At 40.3% G+C, this 23,254-nt stretch overlaps 1 protein-coding gene across 3 annotated transcripts in view; it reads left to right on the top strand.

Moving 5' to 3' along the window:
* The window catches only part of TMCC3 (transmembrane and coiled-coil domain family 3), a 346,055-nt gene that overhangs the window by 58,563 nt on the left and 264,238 nt on the right, over positions 1 to 23,254 (top strand). Inside the window, exon 1 of one of the 3 annotated variants that reach the window (XM_077111622.1) lies at positions 1,409 to 4,576. The exons of the other annotated variants lie outside the window; for them this stretch is intronic. The gene's annotated coding sequence lies outside the window, so the exon portion shown is untranslated. Of the gene's footprint in view, positions 1 to 1,408; positions 4,577 to 23,254 lie in introns of those variants that run through there. 3 annotated transcript variants of the gene reach the window in all.

Raw genomic sequence — 23,254 nt, 5'->3', positions numbered from 1 at the left:
ATTTCACTAATCAAAAGCTGCAATGGGGCCCACCCATGACCCCCATTACAGTTGGGAAAGAGGGCTCCCGTTTCCAGCCAGGGAGTGGCTCCTAACGCAGCCTGCCGCACCAGTGGGGGATGGGCACCAGCCTCCGCAGTGTGGAGAGATCTACTCACAGACCTTCACGGCAGTTTATCAGTCTCTTCCTTCTGTTCATCTCTGGATGGTGTACAGTGTTCTTCTCATCTTCAGGGTTATTTACTAGCTTCCCGTTGAAGGACAAACTGAAACTAGGACTCCCTACTCCGCCATCTTGCCATATTGCTTTCTGATATGGTGTTGTTATTCCAGCTTACAGTTTTGAGGTTGAGAAAAATGTCCAAATCAAGGCATCACCAAGGTGATGCTTTTTTCCTGAAGCCTGGCTGCCGGCAATCCTGGACTCCTCTGCCACATGACAAGGCACACGCCACATCTGCTGGTCTCTCCCTTCTCTTCTGGGTTTTGTTGCTTTCTGCTTCTCGCTTCCATGGTCTTTTCTCTCTCTCTGTTTCTGTATTCTTGCGGTTTAGAAAAGACTCTAGTAACAGGATTAAGACCCACTCATAGGAAGTAACCTAATCAAAGGGCCCTATTTATAGTAGGTTTATAGTCACAGAAATGGATTCATTTTAAGAACATGATTTTCTAGGGTACATGTTCAAAACCACCACACTGAGCAAGGAACAGATTATTTGTGGGAGAACCTGATTTGCCTAACAGAGGAACAAATTCAAAATGGGAGATAATATCTGTAATGTATCTGACAGGGGACTCACATCCAGAATAAATAAAGAACTTTCAACAATAAAAATTATAACAATAAAAAATGTGCAAGACTCTTGAACATGCATTACTCTAAAGAAGAAATACAGATGCCCAATGAGCACATGAAAAGATGCTCAGCATCACAAGTCATTAGGAAAGTGTAAATCAAGACCATTATGACATATTTTTTCACAGGCACTATGATGACTAAAATATAAAAGGCAGATAATATCCAGTGTGAGAGAGGATACAAAGCAATTGGAACCCTCAAACACTGCTGGTGAGAATATAAAATGGTTTGGCCACTTTGGAAAACAGTTTTTCATACTTCCTCAAAATGCCAAACATAGAGTTACCTTCTGACTCAGCAATTCCACTCCTAGGTATAAGAAATAAAAATGTAAAACTTGTACAGTTTATCTTTTTATTGCCAAGTTGTAAGAGTTCTTTATATAGTTTGGATACAAATCTCATGTCAGATATATGGTTTGCAAATATTTCCCCCCATTTTGTAGGTTGTGTTTTCACTTTCCTGATGGTGTCTTTTGATGCACAAAAGTTTTAATTTTGGTGAAGTCCAGTTTATTTTTTCTTTTTTCACTTGTGCTTTTGATTCTTTTCTTTTTTACATTTCAGTTTTTTTCTTTAGAAGGAGTGAGTTATATATAGGGGTATTAAATGCTTTATAGACAAGGAAAGAAACTGCACTAGAACCATCCTATTCATCATTATCTTCTCTTCCTTCTTTTACTTGCTTTTTTCAGACTTGACAACTCCCTTTTTCTGCATCAGGCTTTCCTTTAGCCTGATATGCAGCAATATCCTTTTCATGTTTCTCCTTCAGCTCAGCTGCCCTCTTTTCCTGAGGCTGCTTGTCGTGTGCAGCCTTGTTATTCCACATTCTCCCAGTTTCTTTGCAACACCGCCAGTGGATAGGTCCGGGTGTTTGCCTTTGACTTTTGGACAATACTCAGAAAAACAAAACAAGAAAAAGGTCAAAGGAGGCCTCTCAGGTGCATTGGGATCCTTGAACTTCTTTTTTCCCCCCTTCTAGGGGGATATAGGTTTTCATCTCTCTTTCGTAACGGTCCGCCTTGGCCATGTCTTCAAATTTTCCTTTCTCTTTAGCAGATGTGGTCTTCCACCTCTTGGTGCACTTCTTAGAAAACTCTGAAAAGCTGACTGCAGCATCTGGGAGCTTCTCCTTGTGCTGCTCTGGCAGGTTTGTACGAAGAAGGCATATGATGACGTTTTGCCTCTCAGCAGGTTTGCACAAAGAAGGCATATAATGACATTTTGCCTCTCAGTTTCTTAGGGTCTCCTTTGCCCGTGTCTAATTATTTTTCATTTGCGAGGCTCAGAGTCACCCAGCACCCACCTGGCCTGCACCTGCCCTGGCGCTGTCTCTGATTCTGAATGTTTTGAAGTGCTAAAAATCTTAGTATATATATTTTTTATGCTGCATCATTTTGGTTATTATTATATGTAAGAGCATTCATCTGCAAGTGATTGAATAATTAGTGTACCTTTATTAGTAAAGAAAAACAATCCCATAGAACTCTGAGGTCCAGTGTACTAATAATTTTCCTCATTTATCTTTGCATCCCTACCACCACCACCCAACTGTCTCTGGCATCTAGTATTGTGCTGTGCACATAATAGTGCCCATAAATACTTGTTGACTAAATGTGAATGACAGTTTATCTTTGTTAAAGTTCTAAACTACATTTTGCCCATGCTTTGAATATCTTCAAATATCTATCATTTGGGTTCAAATCTCAGCTCCAGTGACTACCTGTATGGCCTCTCCTCAACCACTAAAACTCTTGGAACCTCAGTTTCTGTATCGATAAAAGAGATACAGGAAAAAAAAAACACACAATATTTATTCTGGAACATTATTGTAAGAATTTCATATAAAACTTTGTACATACAGTGGTTCCACAAATGGCAGTTACTCTTTGTATCACTTAATTGATCTGTATATCATTTTTTCCCTTTGATGAAATGGGAGTGACCTTTGTCTTTAGCCATCTTATTAGTGTACATAAATATTAACGACACAGTAGACTAATTTCTTCCTTTTTTTCTTTGATCAGTAAAATAGTATGTTTTTCCAGAACCTCAGAAAAACCTACCTTGGCCCCCGACCATGTTTATTTTTATGAAATGTATGTTGACGTAACTGAGGGTACCGGCTAGTTGCACTTTCTAATACAAGAGCTGCTGGTCACATTTGGTCATTTAAATTAAAATTAACAAAAATTAAAATTGAAAATTCAGTTCCTCCTGAACACTGGCCACATTTCAAGTGCTCAGTTTGCACATGTGGCTAGTGGCTGCCTATTGGGCAGTGCAAATGCAGAACATTTCATCCCTGCAGAAAGTTCTGCTGAACGGTTCTGAAGAGATAGGATGGGAATATTTTACTGACTTTCTGTTCACCTGTGGACCGGTGAGACAAGGCTTTTGTATAGACTCAGCTGAGTAGCCCCGTTTCCCCTCTCAGTCCTTTTAGGGGTCACTTGGCTGAAGGTCCTTGAGGGCTTTAGAATCTTGGCAAGCAAAGGGTTGCATAACTCAGAATGGTTTTATCCTTTGTTCTTGTTGTTATTTCAGAAATTCCCGTTTCCTCTCTGCTGATGCTGTGCCTCTGTAAAAGTTCGGTCAAGAGGCCAGTGGAACTCTTTAGGCAGATATGGTCTAGGTGGATGTCACAGGGACCTGAGGAGGGAGCCAGGGAGCCCCCAAATCCCTCCCTGGGAGGCACTGAGTGCTAGGAAAAGGGACCTGTACGTTACCGACAGGTATCATTTCTGGACAGTTTTTTCTAGTTGCAGAATGAAGATCATGGTTCTGGGAATTCTGAGGGGAGTCTTTGAAGAAAGTTTAACAAGGGACACCCTGGACATTCCTCTCTGTGACCCCATTAAAGTGGCCACAGTGGATTTCTCCCTGGTGACTGCATGCATATTCTAAGTAGATTGTATTGGACCTGGATTTTTTTCTTTGTCTTAAAAAAAAAGAAGAAGAAAAGGAAGAGAATGAATTCATTTTGTTTCCAGGATTGCTCTTTATGTCTCTTTCTTCCGTTTTCTTATCCTCCAACTCTTCTGAAATCTTGCTTTCTGGTGAGCCACTCTTAGGAATTTATGGATGCCTTACCTCAGATGGATTCTTAGGGTAGTTTCTTTTTTACTTGCTTCTTCAGGAAAATATGCATTGTAGCCGGGGCTGTGGATCTGCATCCCATCAACATTCTTTCCCATTTGCTCTTTAAATAAGTGCTGACTTGGCCAGGCCAGGCAGATGAGCCAGCAGTCATTCCTAAGGTGGGGAGACGTCATTAGGTGTAGACTGTTGTAGCATTTCCAAAAATTAGATTCTAATGATACTCCATGGAAAAGGGGTCTGTGGTTAAGTAAATTTTCAAAAAATGAGTTAAGCACAACTAAACAGGTTTGAGGCAGGTATAGTATGTATTTCCCAAACTTCTTGACACAGGCCCCTTTTATTGCCAACCACCCTTGAGTGCCAGCTGTCTGCAGGACAGCCATTTGGGAATTACTGGACTGAAGGATGATGTTCTGAGAAATGAGAAAACATTCAATGTGGAAGAAGTCAAATGGAACAATTTTGTAAATACTTCTGCTTTTTGTTTCGCAGTTAGTGAGTATTTTTAACCCAAAAAGTAGTCACTTGACGCTTTCATAAATCCACGGTCCTTATCAGATAAAAGAGGTCAAAGCATTGCAGGATTGGAAACATCATCTGGCTTGAAGAGAAGGTAAAAATTGCTCCTGATTTTTTTTAAAGGAACCTTTTAGTGAAGTTGCTGAGTCAGTTCTTTCTGGTGCATTTAGTACCTGTTAAATATATATTTCTGCTTTAAGAAATGGTCACATTCTAAAAAATAAACGGTGTATAAGCAATTCTTATATGTCAAGAATTCATTAATTCATCAATTTTGTTGTCACGGGGAAAGATTATAAGGGCATCTTGTTTCTCCTAATACTTTTCTTTGTCGATAGGAATTTCTGTTTAACTTGGCCTAATAGTGTTAGCAAGGACAGTGTTGTAATAACAAAAACAATCGCAAATCTAAAATGTTCACTATGTGCCAGGCACTGTTCTGAGGGCTGTGCATGTGTTAACTTATTTAATCCTCACAGAAATGCAGTGTAGCCGCTGTTATTTTTAATCTCGCTTTATAAATGGAAGAATGCTATAGACAGTCCGTAATTGTGAGGGCTAGAATTAATTACTGAATATGAGATTGTGTTGGTGAAATACCAGTGAATAAGAAAGCAGGTTTTGTGTAACAGATTTCATTTAATTTTCAGGTAGTGCTAACTTTCATAACATCCTAGGTAGTGTACAGGACACAACTGGTTTGCAATTTGTTCTCTTTAAGGTATCTATCATACTTCTTACAGCTACTCATTTTGAGTGTTTAGGTGTCAGTTGCTGAAAAAATGCAACTTATTTTTGTATTTATTCATCAACCTTTCCTTGGACCATTTCTGTGTTTGATGCTAAGGATTCAAAGGTGATCGAGCCACAGTCCCTGTCCTTGTGGAGATACCATCAAATGGAGATGAGATAAAAATCCTCTCAACAATGATCATTTCTTCAGCAGTGACAGGAAAAATGATTTCTTACATCTAATTAAAAAGAGTCAAAGACAAAGCTTGTGGATGGCAGAAGAACAGGAAGCCGAGAGAAACGATGCTCTCTAATGACTTGAGTTGTTTTCCGCCTGCTTGGCTGATTTCAAGAGGTGCCACCCTGCTGGCCCTGCCGCAATGCCTGTCCTGAACACGAGCCTCTCACTGCCCATTTATGGTTGGGGTGAGGGGAGAGACAGAGGCTAACAGGAAGATAGAATGAGGAATGTGAAAAGAATAACTGCGTGCCCCCTTGATGAGCTCCTTAAACAGCCTCTCCGGGACAGGGTCAGTTGTACTTTTGTAACGCAAATGAAGAGCGGGAAGCCCGACTTGCAAAGAGAGTTTTCTTGCAATGAAAAATGAGCAAAATCTGGTAATGTGCTTAGTTGTAATGTTGCTTCTTTGACACTGGGGGTTTGGATTTGATTATTGGACCAGGACTCTTTATGCCTGTGCCTACCCACATTTGGCTCTAGCTACTCTTTTAACAGGTTAAAAGAGAACAGGTGGGGGGTGGGGGCTGGAGTAGGAGGTACAGGGAGAATCTCCCTGGAAATTCTGCACCAAGTATGTGAAGTTGTCAGGGCAGGACCCTGAGCTCTTGGAGAAACCAAATCTCTAGCAGCCAACCTAGGCCCCTAACTGTCACCGGAAAGTGGGTTCCCCCCACTGCTTCCCCTTGGTATGCTGTAATAATTAAATATTCATGTGTCTGGTGGGTCCTGACATTCCACAGATTACTCTCTACATAGGATGATATTCTGAAAGGAATTTGAGGTGGCTTTTCTCATTTGTGCCGGTCATTATCTTAGAAAGTCTCATCAGATCTCTCGGAAGTGCGCTACTTTTCTCACTTTAGCGATGAGAAAACTGATGCCGTGAGAGGCCGAGTGACCCTTTCAAGCCAAGGCTCAAGTTGGGAAGTCTAGTTCTGAAAAGCAGTTGTTTGGCTTCTGCCTTGAGCAGGAATTTAGTTAAATTATCTTGGGAAGCTGGAGTTTTGTTTGCCATTGTTGTTTTTTAGTCATTTAGGCACACAGCACTAATTAAGCAAATAAAATTATCATCTTTATTATTGCAGCCATCAAGTGATCATTTGTCTCTGGAGATGACCAAGAGACTCTGAGGCATTTTGGTTCCAAGTTCTTTGGCTTGTGTACCTGGGAGGTGGTGGTGAGAAGCAGCCTGGGATCTAAGGAATTAACCTGCAAGATCAAGGGATTTGACATGAATAAAATGTGATATGATAGTGTAGTGGCAGATAGTGGGATCTGGGATAATAACTCAAGATGAGAATAACGTCATTCCTGCATCTCTTGGCTCCCCATGTTTCAGTGACCCTGCTCACTCCCTATATGTGATTTCCTATCAGGAGGTAGACTCATGGTTTTTGTCTGTTTTGTTTAGTCCCATATCCCCAGTTCCTGGCACATGAGAGGTACGCAGTATTTGTTGAATAAAGGAATAAATCTTATGTGACTGAAAGTTTTGTCTTTCTAGGAAGCAGCATGGGAGTTTATATCCTGTGCAGACAGCAATAGCAGGCTCTCAGGTTCTCGTTTAGAAGGAAGCTTTCAGAACTAGCTGCATTATTACTCAGATGGCAGACTTCTTCTTTTTCTTTTTAAAGAAACACCGAAATATTGCTTAGCCTTTACACTTGCCCTGGGTCTTAGATAGAAATTATTAGCATCTGATAGGAGATGGGGTAAATGATTAGATTGTGAGATAAGGTAAAAAAAATTTGAATTTTATTTACTGTTACCGCAAGGTTTTAGATGTTGCCTCTCAAGACTGTCTATAGATGATTTTATCAGTATAAGCACTAACATTTATTGAACTTTCATTGTGTGTCAAGAGCAATGTGTTCTAAGTGCTTTACGTGTGTTAGCATTTACTCTTCAGCCTCATTTAGTAGGTGCTATTGTTATTATCCCCTTTTTATGGATGAGGAGACTGAGGTGTAGAGAGATTGCCTAATGTCACACACTAGTAAGTGACAGAGTCTAATTCAAACCCAAGTAGCTGGTTCCAGAGACTGTGTTCTTGAGTTCTATGCTCTGGTGCCTTTGCTATCGCAGGGCACTCGGAGAAATCTTGTTAAACTGAGGAGAGCCTGTCGCTTTTAAGGAAAAGGGAAAAAAATCTCTTCTGTCGCTTCTCTTCTCCCGTCCTATTTCCTTGGTCTGAAATGCCTCACTCTGTGCTCTTGCTGTCTAGTCATTTAAAAAAGTTTCAGTTCAACCCAGGAGAAAGCTGGCAAGATTTGCACTTAAATGTTAACAGTAATGAGTTTGAAGTGATTTCAATCTTTTTTTTTCTTATTTTGATTTTCTAGTTTTTCTACTGTGAAAATCTACCAGATTTCTTATATAATTTATTTGAAATGTATCATTCCAAATTCAAGGAAAATGACGCAGCTCAAGAGAGATGCAAGCACCTTCTGTTGTAGAACTGACCACTGCTTTCTTTAGTACCCATTGAACCCTGTGTAGCCTGGTCTGGTGCCTCCAGTGTATCACCTATTGTTTACATATTTCCCCTGCTAATTTTTTCCTCTTTTTATTGTAGTAAAATATACATAACTTAAAGTTTAACATTTTAACCATTTTTAAAGCATACAAGTCAGTGGCATGAAGTGCATTCACAATGCTTTGTAACCATCACCACTATTTCTAGAATTTTTCAATAAGCTAAGCAATAGCCCCTCCTCCCCACTCCTCCCAGCCCTTGGGAACCTCGATTCTACCTTCTGTTTCTGTGGATTTGCCTATTCTAGACACCTCATTTAAGTGAAATCGAATAACATTTGTCCTTTGTGTCTGGCTTCTTTCATCTAGTGTAATGTTTTCAAGGTTCCGTCATGTGGTAGCATGCATCATATACTGGAACATTATTCCTTTTTATTGCAAAATAATATTCCACCATATTTTGTTTACCCATTTTTCTATTGTGGACACTGGGTGGTTTCTACCTTTCGGCTGTTGTGAAGGAGGCTGCTATGAACTTTGGTGTGCAAGTATCTGTTTGAGTCCCTACTCTTATATTCCTAGGAATGAAATTGCTGGATCATATGGTAATTCTATGTTTAACTTTTCAGGAATAGCTAAATTGTTTTCCAGGGCAGTTATTTTACATCAGCGCATGAGGGTTCCAATTTCTCCACATCCTCATGAATACTTATTTTCCATTTTTAAAATAAGAATTGTCCTAGTAGGTGTAATGTGATATTTCACCGTGGTTTTGATTTGCATTTTCCCTAATGGCTAATGATGTTGAGCGTCTTTTCATGTGCCTTTTGACTATTTGTGTGTCTTCTTTGAAGAAATGTCTGTCCAAGTCCTTTACCTATTTTTAAATTGGGTCGTGTGCTGGTTTGAAAGGATTTATGTACCCTAAAAAAGCAATGTTTTAATTCTAACCAATCTTGTGAGGGCAGCAGTTTCTTCTAATCCCTGTTCAGTACTGTAGGTTGGAAACTTTAATTAGATTATCTCCATGGAAATGTGACTCACTCAAGAGTGAGTGTTAAATTGGATTAGGTGGAAATGTGTCTCCATCCATTGGAGGTGGGTCTTGATTACTTTACTGGAATCCTATAAAAGAGGAAACATTTTGGAGAAAGCTTGAGATTCAGAGAGAGCAGAGAATGCCGTGGCACCATGAAGCAGAGAGTCCACCGGCCACGACTTGGAGATGAAGAAGGAAAATGCCTCCTGGGGAGGTGGAGAGGAAGTTAGCAGATGATGCCATGTTCGCCATGTGCCTTTCCAGCCGCAAGAGAAACCTTGACCATGTTTGCCATGTGCCCTTCCAGATGAGAGAGAAATTGACCGTGTTCTCTATGTACCTTTCCAGATGAGAGAGAAACCCTGAACTTCATTGGCCTTCTTGAATCACTGTATCTTTCCCTGGATGCCATAGGGTGGACATTTCTTTAGACTTGCTTTAATTGGGACATTTCCATGGCCTAACGACTGTTAAGTTACAACTTGTTAAATTCCCCTTTTTAAAGCTGTTCTGTTTCTTGCATATCGCTTTCTGGCAACTAGCAAACTAGAACAGATTGTGTTTTTTTTTGTTGTTGAGTTGTAGGAGATTTTATGTATTCTGGAAATTAAACTCTTATCAGATATATGATTTGCAAGTTTTTTCTCATTCCATTTATATTTAAGGTAATTACAGGTAAGGATTTACTTATGCTTTTTAGATTGTTTTCTGTGTGTTTTTTGTTACTCAATTACTCCATTACTGCCTTTTTTTATTTAGTTTTTTTTCAGTAGTGTACCATTTTAATCCCATTCTTTCTTTTTCTATATACTTGTAAATTATTTTCTTAGTGGTTACCTTGAGGATTACAATTAGCATCTTAAACTTTTAATGACTTAATTTGAATACTGCCAACTTAGTTTCAATAGCATACAAACACTGTATTCTCATTCATCTCCTTTGTTCCCCTTTATATTGTTATTGCCTCAGATTGTGTCTTCATACGTTGTGTGTCCATTAACATGGATTTATAAGTATTGTTTTTTGTGTTTTCATTTTAAATCATAAAGAAAAAATGAGGAGTTTAAAACCAAAACTACAACAATGCTGGCTTTTATATTTACCTATGTAATTACCTTTACTAGTGTTCTTTTTTTTTTTTTATGGCTCTGAGGTATTATCTCATATCCTTTCAATTCAGCCTAATGGACTCCTCTTAGCATTTTTTGTAGGGCAAGTCTACTGATAATGAACTCCTTCAGTTTATGTTTATCTGGAAATATTTTTTTTTTCTTTTTCATTCTGAAGGATAGTTTTGCTGGATATAGAATTCTTGGTTGAAGTTTTTTCCTTTTAGGATTTTAGTGTTTTTGCCTTCTGGCTTTCATGGTTTCTGGTGAGAAATCAACTGTTAACTTTATTGAGGATCCCTTGTAAATGATGAGTTATTTCCCTCTTGCTGCTTTTAATATTCTTTTTATCTTTGGGTTTTGGAGAGTTTGACTTTAATGTGTCTTGTGCAGATGTCTTTGAGTTTATCCTGCTTGGAGTTTGTTGAGCATCTTTAGTATATGTAGTCATGTCTTTCATTGTATTTGGGAAGTTTTGGTCCATTTTTTTCTACAGATTTTTTCTGGCCCTTCTTCTCTCTCTCTCTCTTCTCCTTCTGGAATTCCTGTGGTGTGTATGTTGGCATGCTTGGTGATGCTCCACAGGTCCCCCAGGCCCTGCTCATTTTTCTTCATTCTTTTTTTCTTCTTTCTGTTACTCAGACTGGATAGTTTCAATTTTCTTATTTTAGTTGTCTTCATGTTTGCTGGTCCTTTCTTTTGCTTGTTCAGATCTGCTATTGAACTCCTCTAGTATTTTTTTCTTTTTTAGTTATTGAACCTTTCATCTCCAGAATTTCCTTTTTATAATTTCTCTTCATCAGTATTCTCATTTTGTTCACACATTTTCTTCCTAATTTCCTTTATTTCTTTGTGCTTTTCTTTAATATATTGATCATAAGTAAGCAGTTGATATAATGTTTCTGACTAGCATTTCCAATGTCTGCCCTTCCTTAGTTTGATAGAAAAAAAAGTGTTTCTGTCAAATTCTTTTTTTTTCTGTGAATAGGCTGTTCTTTCCTGTTTCTTTGTGTGTTTTATAATGTTTTTTTGTTGTTGTTGAGAGTTCAGTATTCTGAGTCTATAGGATGGTGTATCTGGAAATTTAGCTCTCTCACTCCTCAGGGATTGCTGACTTTTTGCTTGTTGTTTCTTGAGTGATGGAAACTTCATTGTGACTTTTTCTGAACTGTTTTTGAAAAGTGTGAATTCCTTATTGTGTGTGGTCACTGAAGTTTCTGTTCTGTTATCTTTTCAGTCAGCTCATGGCCTGACAGAGATATTCTTAACTTTCTGGCTCCTTGGGGTAGGGGTTGACAATATTTTCCCTTTAAATTTTCCAAATAGGTGCTGCTAGTGGAGGCAGCTGCTGTCTGAGAGGGCCAAACCCAAGCCAGTGTCAATGCCTACCCCTCATGGATCTGCCAAACTGACCAAAACATGCAACCCCAAATTTTTGAGGACAGGGTCTCCACTCTGTACCCTGACATCTGCCAGACACTCCAGAAATGCAGGCTACTATCCCCACAGCTGTGGCAGGGCTGAAGAATGGGGATTGGCCACTGGTTCATGTATGCCCTCACTTAGGAACAGTTAGTAGCCTGTCCCTTCATTGAGCAGTCCCCTGGTTGGTATGTGTCCAGTCAGGTTCCAGAGTTGCAAAATGGTTTATTCCAATTGTTCTTTGTAACTAATTTGTTAGTTGTTGGAAGAATCAATCCCTAGAACTTCTTACTCCACCATTTTGCATGATCATTGTCTTTATTTCCCTGCTAAATTTTTAAATCTCCCAAGGTCAGCCCCCCTACCCCACTCATCTTTTAAAACTTTGTGTTGCAAAATGTGATCTTGCTTCTGGAACCATCTGTCATTTTTAGATCTTTGTGTTTTGATTTGCAAGTGCATTCCCATGATATACCAAGTCTGTTTTTCCCATCTTTTCCTGTTGCAAATTCCTTAAGAAATTATCTCCTCAGCTGAAGCTTCCCCCAGCTTACTTAAGCAAAATTTACTTAGCTGTTCCTTCCTGCCCCATAGCACTTTGTTCATTGTAGCACAGTGGCTCTCTAATTTTTTTATAACAGTCCATGTCCTAGTTTGCTAGCTGCTGAAATGCAATATACCAGAAACAGAATGGCTCTTAACAAGAGGAATTTAATAAGTTGCTAGTTTACAGTTCTAAGGCCGAGAAAATGTCCCAATTAAAACAAGTCTATAGAGATATCCAATTTAAGGCATCCGGGGAAAGATACCTTGGTTCAAGAAGGCCGACGACGTTCAGCATTTCTCTCTCAGCTGGAAGGGCACATGGTGAACATGCTCAGGGTTCCTCTCTCATCTGGAAGGGCACATGGCAACCATGGCATCATTTGCCAGCTTCTTCTCCTGGCTTCCTGTTTCATGAAGCTCCCCTGGAGGCAGTTCCCTTCTTCATCTCCAAAGGTTGCTGGTTGGTGGACTTTGGCTTCTCATGGCTGTGTCGTTCTGCTCTGCTCTCTCTGAATAGCTTTCTCCAAAATGTTTCCTCTTTTATAGGACTCCAGTAAACCAATCAACACCCACCCATATGGGTGGAGACATGTCATCATCTAATCCAGTTTAACAAGCACTCTTGACTAATCACATCATCCAGGGAGATGATCTGATTACAGTTTCAAACATACAGTATTAAATATGGATTATTCTACCATTATGAAATGGAATTTTTGTTAAAACATGGATTTTCTAGGGGACATACTTCCTTTCAAACAAGCACAGTCCACAATACAATAAAAAATGTATTCTATGCTGAGATCTAATACAAAATAACTCTCATTGAGTAGGGATTTTTCCACTCAGTATTTTTTTGGGGCAGGACACATAGAAAGGCCAATTTACCCTTAATTTCTCTTCTTATATTTGTCATAATTCTTGAAATTTCTTCCATTAGAGAGATAGCCTTGGCTTAGCAAATGGTCTCCAGGAAACTTCAGGAAAATAAAAATATGATGTTATTTGTGATGGTTAACTTCATGTGTCAACTTGGCTACGTTCTGGTGTCCAGTTATTTGGTCCAGCATACACTGACCCAATTGTTACTGTAAGCATATTTTGTGGATTTAAATCTTCAATCAGTTGATTGCATCTATGGGTGATTACATCTACAATCAACAAAGGGAGACTGCTTTCTGCAATGAGAGACATCTCATCCAAATCTGTTGAAGGTCTTAAAGGGAGAACTGATGATTTCAGCAATCAGAAAGAATAATTTATATCTCTGCTTCAGCCAGCCAGCTTCTTCTCGGGAATTCATCAAAATCTCTTTTGGAGTTCCCAGCTTGCAGCCTGCCATATGGAATTGCCAATCCCTACAGTCACTTGAGTAAATTCCTACGTGAAGGTCATGATATTTACTCATAATCTTTTTCCCTGGAGAATACTAACTAAGGCATCATTGAATCATTTGTCACCTTACTAATAGCTATTGAGACCCTGGAAAGGCTTACTCTGTCAGAGAGCAGGACTTGGCAGGCAGGTGATTCATTAGGAAGAGTGGGGAGTGGGGTGAGTAGTTCTGTGTCCTAGACCCAGTTCTACACTAATTGGTGATGCGATCTTGAGCTGTCCCTCCACTGTGAAAAAAGAGACTGTCCCACCAGGTGGTCTCTAAGGTCTGTTTGAGTTCAATCTATGGAATGGAGTATGAGAAAAATAAATGGTTCCTGCCTGGGTTGGGGAGAGGGGCACAGGCCCATGGAAGCACTGTCTGGGAGGGAGACTTCTGCAGTCAGAAGGGATGAGTGTGCTTATTGCCTGCTGAAGTCAGGGGAAGTGGTGAGAGAGGATATGAGGTGAAGGAAGGCTATCTGTTGGCTTACTGTTTTGCCTAGCCTACCCTGGACCAGTCCCTCAGTGGGATGGGATCTACTATTGTTCTCAGTTTTGAGCCCTAACTCAAATAATTAGAAATGGCCTGGGAATTCTCCTATTTTGAGGCTTCATCTCTAAGCCCTGTAGGAGGTAGGATTCTGGATGCTTGAATTTATATCAGTTTTCCCAGGGAGCCCCAGCTAAGCTCTTGTAAGTGGAGCCCTAGACTAAGCTGTCACCTGAAAGCCTTGCTTTTTGAAAGGGAAAGGTTTGGTCTTTACAGCAGAGGGGGTACTACAGGAGAAGTACCAGCCATAATTTCCCATCTTTTCCTACCTTTTGGGTACATTCTGGGGTCCTTGCCCTCAAGGAGCTCACTCGAGGGGGCAAGAGGCATATAAAAATGAAAACTATTCTACAAAATGTTGGAAATGCTATGGCAGAAGCAGAACAAAATGTCCAGGGACAAAGGAGAGAGGGCTTCAGGGTGGTAGTAAAAATTTACAAATGATGGAAAAAACTTTACTTTGCCAGGCATATAAAAGTACTGTCAATATGAAAGTCTAGACAAGGGGTACTAAAGGCAGCTTCCCTTTATAGCACATCTCTTTCCTGTGCTCACTTCTGCACCTCCTGTTCACGCCTGGTCCACACTCCCATCAGGCCATCAGTCTTACTGCTCTGCTGAAATCACTCTTGTTGGCTTCAGTATCAGTTCCTCAGTGGGCTTCCTTGACTGCCGTATTCAAAATGGCACATCTGTCTGCTGCTCCTTTTCCCTGCTTTATTTTTATTCTTAGCTTCTGGCTCTCCTTGGCATTGTGTTCATGAATGATTTTCATTTCATGCATCTGTACGCTCATTCAGCTAGTAGTCATAGAGCACCACCACGTGACAGGCACTACCCTAGACTGCAGACAAGTGGACAAGGCCAAGTTCTGGATTTCATGGGGCTTGTGCTCCAGTGTGGAGTGGCAGACCAAAGCCAGTTAAGTGAGTAGGATCATTTCTGGAAGTGGCAAATTTGTGAAAAAAAAAAAAATAGAATAGGGCAATGTTATAGAGTGAGAGGTAGCTGGGCGAGCGCCATTTTAGAATGCGTGTCAGGGAAGGCCTCTCTATGGAAGTAAGCTTTGGACTGAACTTGAATGGTGAGAAAAAACAGCCCTAGGAAGTTTTTTCAGGCAGAGGAAACAGTACAGAGGCCCTGAGGCAGGAACAACATCACCTGCTCAGCTCCCTGTATAGAAATTTTGTTTTCATGTGTGCCCTTGTACCCTAGATTGTGAGTGCCTCAAGAACAAGGACAGTGTCTTATTCATCGGGATCCCTGTCTAACACGGTGCTCCACACAGAACGGGTGTTCAGAAGATGCAGAGTGACTATATTAACATATGCTCCTTTAGTTGGAAGTCTACCTTACTGTGTTTCCCGCTATCTGCTCCTCACCTTGGCCCTGGCAAGGGGCTGGCCCCATGCTCTGACTACCTCCATGTGCCTCCATACAGAGAGGCACAGGGCGCCCGACTGGTCTGGACTCACGGCCTTACAAATCTCAGTCCAAGGGAAGAAAAGGACAGGTTCTTCATAGACTCAGTAGAAAAAAATCTCACAGATGGACACTGCCTGGTCATTTGGGGCCACAGATGCCCGTCCTTGTGGCGGGGGGTAGATTAGGGAGTAGAGATTCAGCCCTTCTAGAATCACAGGGTGTGGGGAGAGGAGTAGCTCCCCAAAGAATAACACCATACCACACCCCACATTCTCCGTTCCCCCCGAAATCAGAGTTTATCAGAGAGAGTGACCACAGTGGTTCTCAGCATGGGCTCTAGAGCTGGACTATACCTGGGTGTGAATCTTGACTCTGTCCCTTGCCAGCTGTTGGAACCTGGATGTGTTACTCTCTGTGCCCCATTTTCTTCAGGCATAAAACAGGACTTGCCCAGTGTGTTGTGAGGGTGACGTGGGCCAGTACACATGAGGCCATTGGAACAGTGCCGAGTGCATGGTAAGTGCCATCTATCCAGCTGTTATTTGTTGTTGGTATTGTTATGAAAGGGTGCATTGCTAACCAGGGTATCTGTAGCTTCTTCCTGCTGTCTGTCCAGTAACCATATTTCAAAAGGATTCAGGGTTGCCATGAATCCTGACTGCTGCAGTAGTCCTTTCTGTCACCGTTTTTCTGCACAGTGTCTTTTTCTTATCGTTCCTCTTTACTTTCTGTTCTCTCCTTCCCTCAACGTTATTGCAGATTTGCACATTTGGTTCACTTACCCATCAGCCAGTTCTTAACCCCTCAAGAATTTTGTCTTTAAAACCCATGTTCACCTATCTTATTGGGTCATTTAAGGTAGTTTGATTTGTCTGCCTTCACTAGAAAATGGGTGCATTTTCATTAAGCATAAACTGGAGAGGGAAACATTTCACTGAAGCTGATAAGACTTGAATTAGGGAACTATAAGGCCTTCAAAATTTGACAGCCAGACCCTTCTGATGAGGTCTGGAGGTTGATAATAATGATGATAATAGTTAGCATGTATTTGCCAGGGGCTGTACTCATGTTTTATGTGGATTATCTCACTGGTCCTCACAGAAATTGTACTTGATAGAGATAGCTAAACTACTTGTTTTATGTGTGAGCAAACCCAAGATTAGGAAAATTAAGTTACTTGGCAAAGTAACCAAGTAGTAACTGGTAAATCTGTGACTTGAACCTGCCCCTTTGATGTTAGTGCCTGAACTTTGACTACTGCTTGGTGACCATCATTGGCCATTAAAGAATAATGTTGGGTGAAAGACATATTTCAAATTTGAAAAAAGTGAAAGGAAAACAAAAATGAAAAATCTGACACTATGACCCACCATGGTTAATCAAATAACATTGTAGGCTGTTGGTATATGAAGATAGTTTCAAGATTACCTAGGAATCCTGGCATGATTAGTTCTACAACTTTACATTAAGAAAAAAATATACATTTATATAATGTATTATGTAGTATATATTTGTTAAAATTAGTCTACCTGTGAAAACAACACTTATATTCAGGTGCTTAAGGTATTTTAAGATATCATCTTTGTTATTTGAGATTGTAAAATCTAATTTATGGGGAAAAATAATGCAGGGAAGAAGGAAAAGAGAGTGCTTTGAGCTACAGGTTACAATTTAAAATGGAATGATCAGGGAAAGATCTCACCAAAAAGATGGTATTTGAACAAATACCCAAGAGAGGTGAGGAAGTGAGCCTTGTAGATACCTGGGGAAGGTATTCCAAGTAGATGGCAAGTGCATAAGTTCAAGGGAGCCCTAAGTGACTAGAGGCAGGTGGCTGGGGAAGAGTGATGGGAGGTGAGGTCAGGAAGATATTTGTGAGAGTTGGGGGAGCAGATCCCAGAAGGCCTTTGGCTTTAACCTTTGGTAAGGTGGGAGTCAGAGATCATGTTGACTGGAACACCTGGAAGGGCAGAGTGCCCATTGACTGAAGTAGCCTGTTCCTGAGGTTTGAGGGGAACATAGTCCAGTCTGAGGCATGCTGAATTTGAGATGCTCATTAGACATCCTAGCAGAGATATTGAGTAGATAGTAGGATGTAAAACCTGTAGTCATCAGCATGTGGACTGCATTTAAATCCATGAGATTGATGAGAGCACCAAGACAGTAAGTGTAGACAGAGAGGTCTTGGACTAAACCCTGGGAGACACTCCAAGGTTAGAGGTGGGCTAAAGAGGAGGAAGCAGCAAAGGAAGAGTCTGAAGGAGCAGCCAATGAGGGAGAAGAAAATCCAGCAGAGAGTAGTGTCTTGGAACCCAAGTGAAATCAATGTTTCAAAGAGGAGAGTGTCTCAGTTCTGTGAAATGCTGCTGATCAAGTCATTTAAGATGGCCAAAAATTGATGACTGGATTTAGTGATGGCCACTGGAGGTCACTGGTGCAATTACAGTGAAAACTGACTGTTGATTAATGCCATCATCAGGGCTTTAGTGGCCATCATATGCTTAATTCTCCAATCTTAGAGCTATTTCTTAACCTACTATCCCAACAAAACTAAGTTTCTAAACACCTGTGATCTTAGACACACAGTTTTCTAGATATTCTAGAATATTCTAGAAATACACAGGGATATTCTAGAATAGCTGCCTTACAGCTGAGAGAACAAGGGTTGGCCAATTTAAGTGATGCAAGCAGCTTAAATTGTTCTTGGTAGAACCAGGATGACAACATTCAAGGCTTCCATATGCCAGGCATGTTGTTTTGTCCACCATCCTTGGCCTCTGCTCAAAGGTGCTAAAAATCATAGACAGTCAATGCTGGGGCATACATAGATTAGCTCCTTCCTTGTCCCTCTAATTCTGACTTCTTTCTCGCTGATGCGTTCGTTGAGCATATAGAGAAACTGTGCTCCAGAAGGCTTTGGAGTTCTTCAGAACTGAGTTTGAATCCAATTCTTACAGTCACTAGCTGGATGACTTTATGTAGGTTACTTCATCTCTTTGAGCCTCACTTATTCATCTGCAAAATGGGGATAATATTGCTTACCCATAGAGTTGTGAAAATTAAACTAGGTCTTGTCTATAAATTGCTTTGCACAGTGCCAGTACATAATGAGTGTTGCGTGCATGGTGGATGCATGATTATTAGAGGATATTGTGGCTGTTGTTTCCAGGGCAGTGCTCGTGTTAAAACTGTCTTTAGAAAGACTTTTAATTGATGCCATCGCCTACGGTCTATTTACAAAACAGATTGACTGGAGTTACACCCACAGATCTGTCAAGGATTTCCCTAAAGAAGTTACCAGATGTCTGTCTTTTTTTTTTGTCATGATTGCTACTACTAGGGGAAAACTTCAGCAAAACAATCTAATATCACACACTGCACACTCGGGGCAAATGCATAATTTGTTCTTCTTTACAGCACTGAAAAAAACAAAGCTGTCCGTTTCTAATTCCCCTACTTGCCATTTCTCATGTAGGAATGCAGCAGTGGGAGGGAGCTGCTGGACATGTCAGGTATGCCTGAGAGCTTTTTTCTGAGTTTAGAATGTCGATATGCCTTGAAAATGTGAGTTACTCTGACTACTCAGAACATCTTTGTAGTTATTGTTTGGAAAAATACAGAGTTTTTCAAATGAGTCTGCAGCAATTATTTTCAAAATATACTTGGAAAATAAATTGGCAGGCCAATTAAGTGGTAATGTGGGTTTATTTACTTGCCTTCCTCAAATCAGCATCTGGTTTAAGAAATGATTGATCAACTCAAACCTTCAGTAATATTATGCAACAAAACATTCTTAATTCCTGTCTTTTTTGGTTTTGTCAGTGCAGTGTTGTTTTCCTGACAACTCATGTGTCTGTGTGTGTGTGTCTAGAGCAGAGCTTGAGAAAGAAGAAAGCAGAGAACATAAAGGAAAAGTATAAATTATAGAGTATTTTTCAAAATTACTGTAGTTATATTATCTTAAGCACATTTATGTGCACATTTGAAATTCACCCCAAAGTTTTTAGCATTTGGTATTTGGGTGGAACCTATAGTGAATAGAAAAGATAAATGTGTTTAAATCGAAATTAATAGCATAATTTATTTACATTCATGCAATAAATACTGGAATTCCAATTATGCACCAGACACTATGCTAGGCATGGGCACAAAAAAAATAGTAATGAATATTAACTTCTTTTAATAGACTTTAATATTGTGAAAATGCACAGAAATGGTAAAGAATTCCATGTTACAAAAGGACGTTAGAAAATGAGTTTCTTTCTTATCTTAGATATTTTTGGTTTTCTTTCCCAAAGATTTCACTACATTTATTGTCATCATCATCATCTGCTTATTTTTTTTAATACAGATGTGATGCTTTAGAGAAGGTTCCACCTTTTTGCTATTTTCATTTAACAGTTGTTCTTGTTAATATTATAGCACCAACTGATCTGTCCCACTGGTTTTATTGCGGTTGTGTAGCATTTCAATGTATGGATGTACCATAATTTAATTTTCCAGACTTCTAATTTGTTTAAAGATGGGGACCATACTTCCTTCACTGGTTATTTTTTAATGAGAATTACACAAAATAATGTATATGACTCCTACTCCAGAGAAGGCACACAGTAAATTTACAATAAATATTAGTGCAATGGATAAATTGATCATATTTATTCATTTACTTAACATATTTTTTGTTATACATAATGAAAAAATAAAATTCAGCACTAAGAATTATCATATATTCCAAATTAATGAAATCTGTGTTATTAAGGTTTGTCTTGTATCATTTGCATCCCTAGCACCAAATTTGCACAGTGAGGTATTTAGTGAGTGTCTCTGATGATGAAAACTTGAATAGTTCTGATTTAGAATGCTGTTGTGCATCCATACCAAGGGGAAAATGATAACTCTCTGTAGCCCAACAAACTCTTCAGTCCTTTCTGTCTGGAGTATTTTAATTTGAAAGAGTTCTTTGAGTCTGATTTCAGGATCTCATTCTGAAGACCCAGAGATGCATTTTGGGATGCGGGATTTTCACTCCCTGTGGCAGGGATCTCAGTTTCACTTGAGGCACATTCTAGTTTAGTAAACAAATGGATACTTCAGGGTCATCTGACAACGTAGATGTTTTGTAAAGTGATTCAGTTATTATTCTCTGCCAATGAGTCAATACAAGTGCTTAGAGAGCCTGAACCATACATGATGATTGTGTCCTCAGGAAGCTCAAAATTTGTTTGGACAGACAGCAAGCAGTGTGGGGTATTCCTGTAATAAAGATCTGAGGATCTGGAATCAAAATTGCCTGGACTTGAGTCTCGAGCTGTGTGATCTTGACAAGGTCCTTGGCATCTTCGTGCCTCAGTTTCCTTATCTGCAAAATGATTTAGTATTTTCCCATTGTTGTATTAAATAACTGAATATATGAAAAGTTCTTAGTGTCTGGCACCTAGCAGTTTGTAATTGTTATTACCCATAGCATCACAAAATTGGGAAGGAGAGGACAACAGCTATTGTGTTTCAGTAAGCAGCTGGCTTACAATTGCCGGTCACTGTGCTAAGTGCTTCACATCCATTACTGCATCCAGTCCTTAGAATTCCCTGTGAGGGGAAAAATGTTTTAAAGATGAGAAAACTGAGGCACAGAAATGGTAGGGATCTTGTCTAAGGTCACAAAGCCAATAATTGGCGGAACTAGATTTGAACTTGTGTTGACTGAAAAACTGTGCTCTTTCCTCTATACGTTTTTTCTAGGGAAAGCAAGAGGGAAGGAAGGAATGAGGCTCAGAGCACTTAAGTAACTTGTCCAAAATCACATAGAAACCCAGGTTTCCTTATACCAAATACACTAGACATTTGCAGGGGTGATATGTAAAAGGAGTAAACTGGGAGGCCTGCCAGGCCTGGTACATTGACATTTAGGCTTATTTGAGCTAAATATAAAGGGAAATCTCTCTCATGAAGCTGTCCTGTATGAAATGAAACTCCATCAAGTTCCTAGAACTAAAAACCATTAGGCCTTTTAAGTACCAGAAGTCTCCTCAACTGTATTAGTTAGGATTATATGTAGCCACATGTGTGCTGGTTTGAAAGGAAGTATGCCCCCTAAGAAAAGCCATGTTTTAATATAAATCTCATTTCTTAAAGGTAGAATAATCCCTATTCAGTACTGTATATTTGAAACTGTAATGAGATCATCTCCCTGGTTGATGTGATTTAGTTAAGAATGGTTGTTAAACTGGATTAGGGGATGTGGTAGTTAGATTCAGTTGTCAACTTGGCCAGGTGAAAGCACCTAGTTCTGTTGCTGTGGACATGAGCCAATGGTAGGTGAATCTCATCTGTTGCTAATTACATCCGCAGTCGGCTAGGAGGCGTGTCTGCTGCAATGAGTGACGTTTAACTTAATTGGCTTGTGCTTAAATGAGAGAACACAATGTAGCACAGTCTAGCAGCTTGGCATTCCTCATCTCAGCACTTGCAGCTCAGCCCGGGCCCTTGGAGATGGAGAAAGAAATCACCCCGGGGAAAGTTGTTGGAACCCAGGGGCCTGGAGAGAAGACCAGCAGAGACCATCCTGTGCCTTCCACGTAAGAAAAGAGCCTCAGTGGAAAGTTAGCTGCCTTTCCTCTGAAGAACCAACAAAATAAATCCCCTTTTATTAAAAGCCAATCCATCTCTGGTGTGTTGCATTCCGGCAGCTAGCAAACTAGAACAGGGGATGACATGTCTCCACCCATTTGAGTGGGTCTTGATTAGTTTCTGAAGTCCTATAAAAGAGGAAACATTTTGGAGATTCAGAGAGACTCAGAGAGAGAGCAGAGAATGCTGCAGCACCATGAAGCAGAGAGTCCACCAGCCAGCGACCTTTGGAGATGAAGAAGGGAAACGCCTCCCGGGAAGCTTCATGAAACAGGAAGCCAGGAGACCAAGCTAGCAGATGACACCGTATTCGCCATGTGCCCTTCCAGCTGAGAGAGAAACCCTGACTGTGTTCGCCGTGTGCCTTCTCACTTGAGAGAGAAACCCTGAACTTCATCGGCCTTCTTGAACCAAGGTATCTTTCCCTGGATGCCTTTGTTTAGACATTTCTATAGACTTGTTTTAATTGGGACATTTTCTCAGCCTTAGAACTGTAAACGAGCAATTTATTAAATTCCCCTTTTGAAAAGCCATTCCATTTCTGGTATATTGCATTCTGGCAGCTAACAAACTAGAACAACATGTAACAGAAATATCAGCATGACAGTAACTTTAGAAGCATATTTATCTCTTTTATAAGGAGCTTTAGAGGTAGGCAGACCAGAACTAGTTATGGTAGCTCTGTAAGACCATCAGAGACCCGGTTCCTTGCACCTCTCCTCTCCATGGACCCTCAGATGAGATTCTCATCCCTACGGTCCAAAAGGGACTCTTGAGCTCTAGGCAGCGGGAAGGAGAATGGTATCGCTCTTCTTTTTAAAACTTCCCAGAAGACCCACCCAACAGCTCTACCTATATCTCATCGGCTTCTTAGCTGCAGAGGTGGGCTTTGAAATATAATATTTTAGTTGCCCATTAATGTACCCAGCTAAAAACCAGGGTTTTGTTACCAAGAAAGAAGGAGAGAATGGATATTGAGAGGCAACGAGCAGTTTTCTACCACGTCAACTAATCTGATCCCTTTTGATAAAGAAATGGAAATACAGAGGGCATGGGACTTGCCAGGGTCTAACAACCAAGGGAAGGCAGAGTCGGGGCTGGGAGGTGGGGTGGGGTAGAACATAGGACGTGCCTTTTAGACGCCTGTTCATTACACGTCCACTCGGAATCCACAGTGAGGCCTGGACCAGGGCTCTGACTTTCTGATGTTCTTTCACATTAAGCAAGTT

The sequence above is a fragment of the Tamandua tetradactyla genome, chromosome 7, assembly GCF_023851605.1.
Source record: "Tamandua tetradactyla isolate mTamTet1 chromosome 7, mTamTet1.pri, whole genome shotgun sequence".
Classification (NCBI taxonomy): domain Eukaryota; kingdom Metazoa; phylum Chordata; class Mammalia; order Pilosa; family Myrmecophagidae; genus Tamandua; species Tamandua tetradactyla.
Note: the sequence above shows the minus strand (reverse complement) of the source record. Positions and strands in the feature narration are given on the sequence as shown.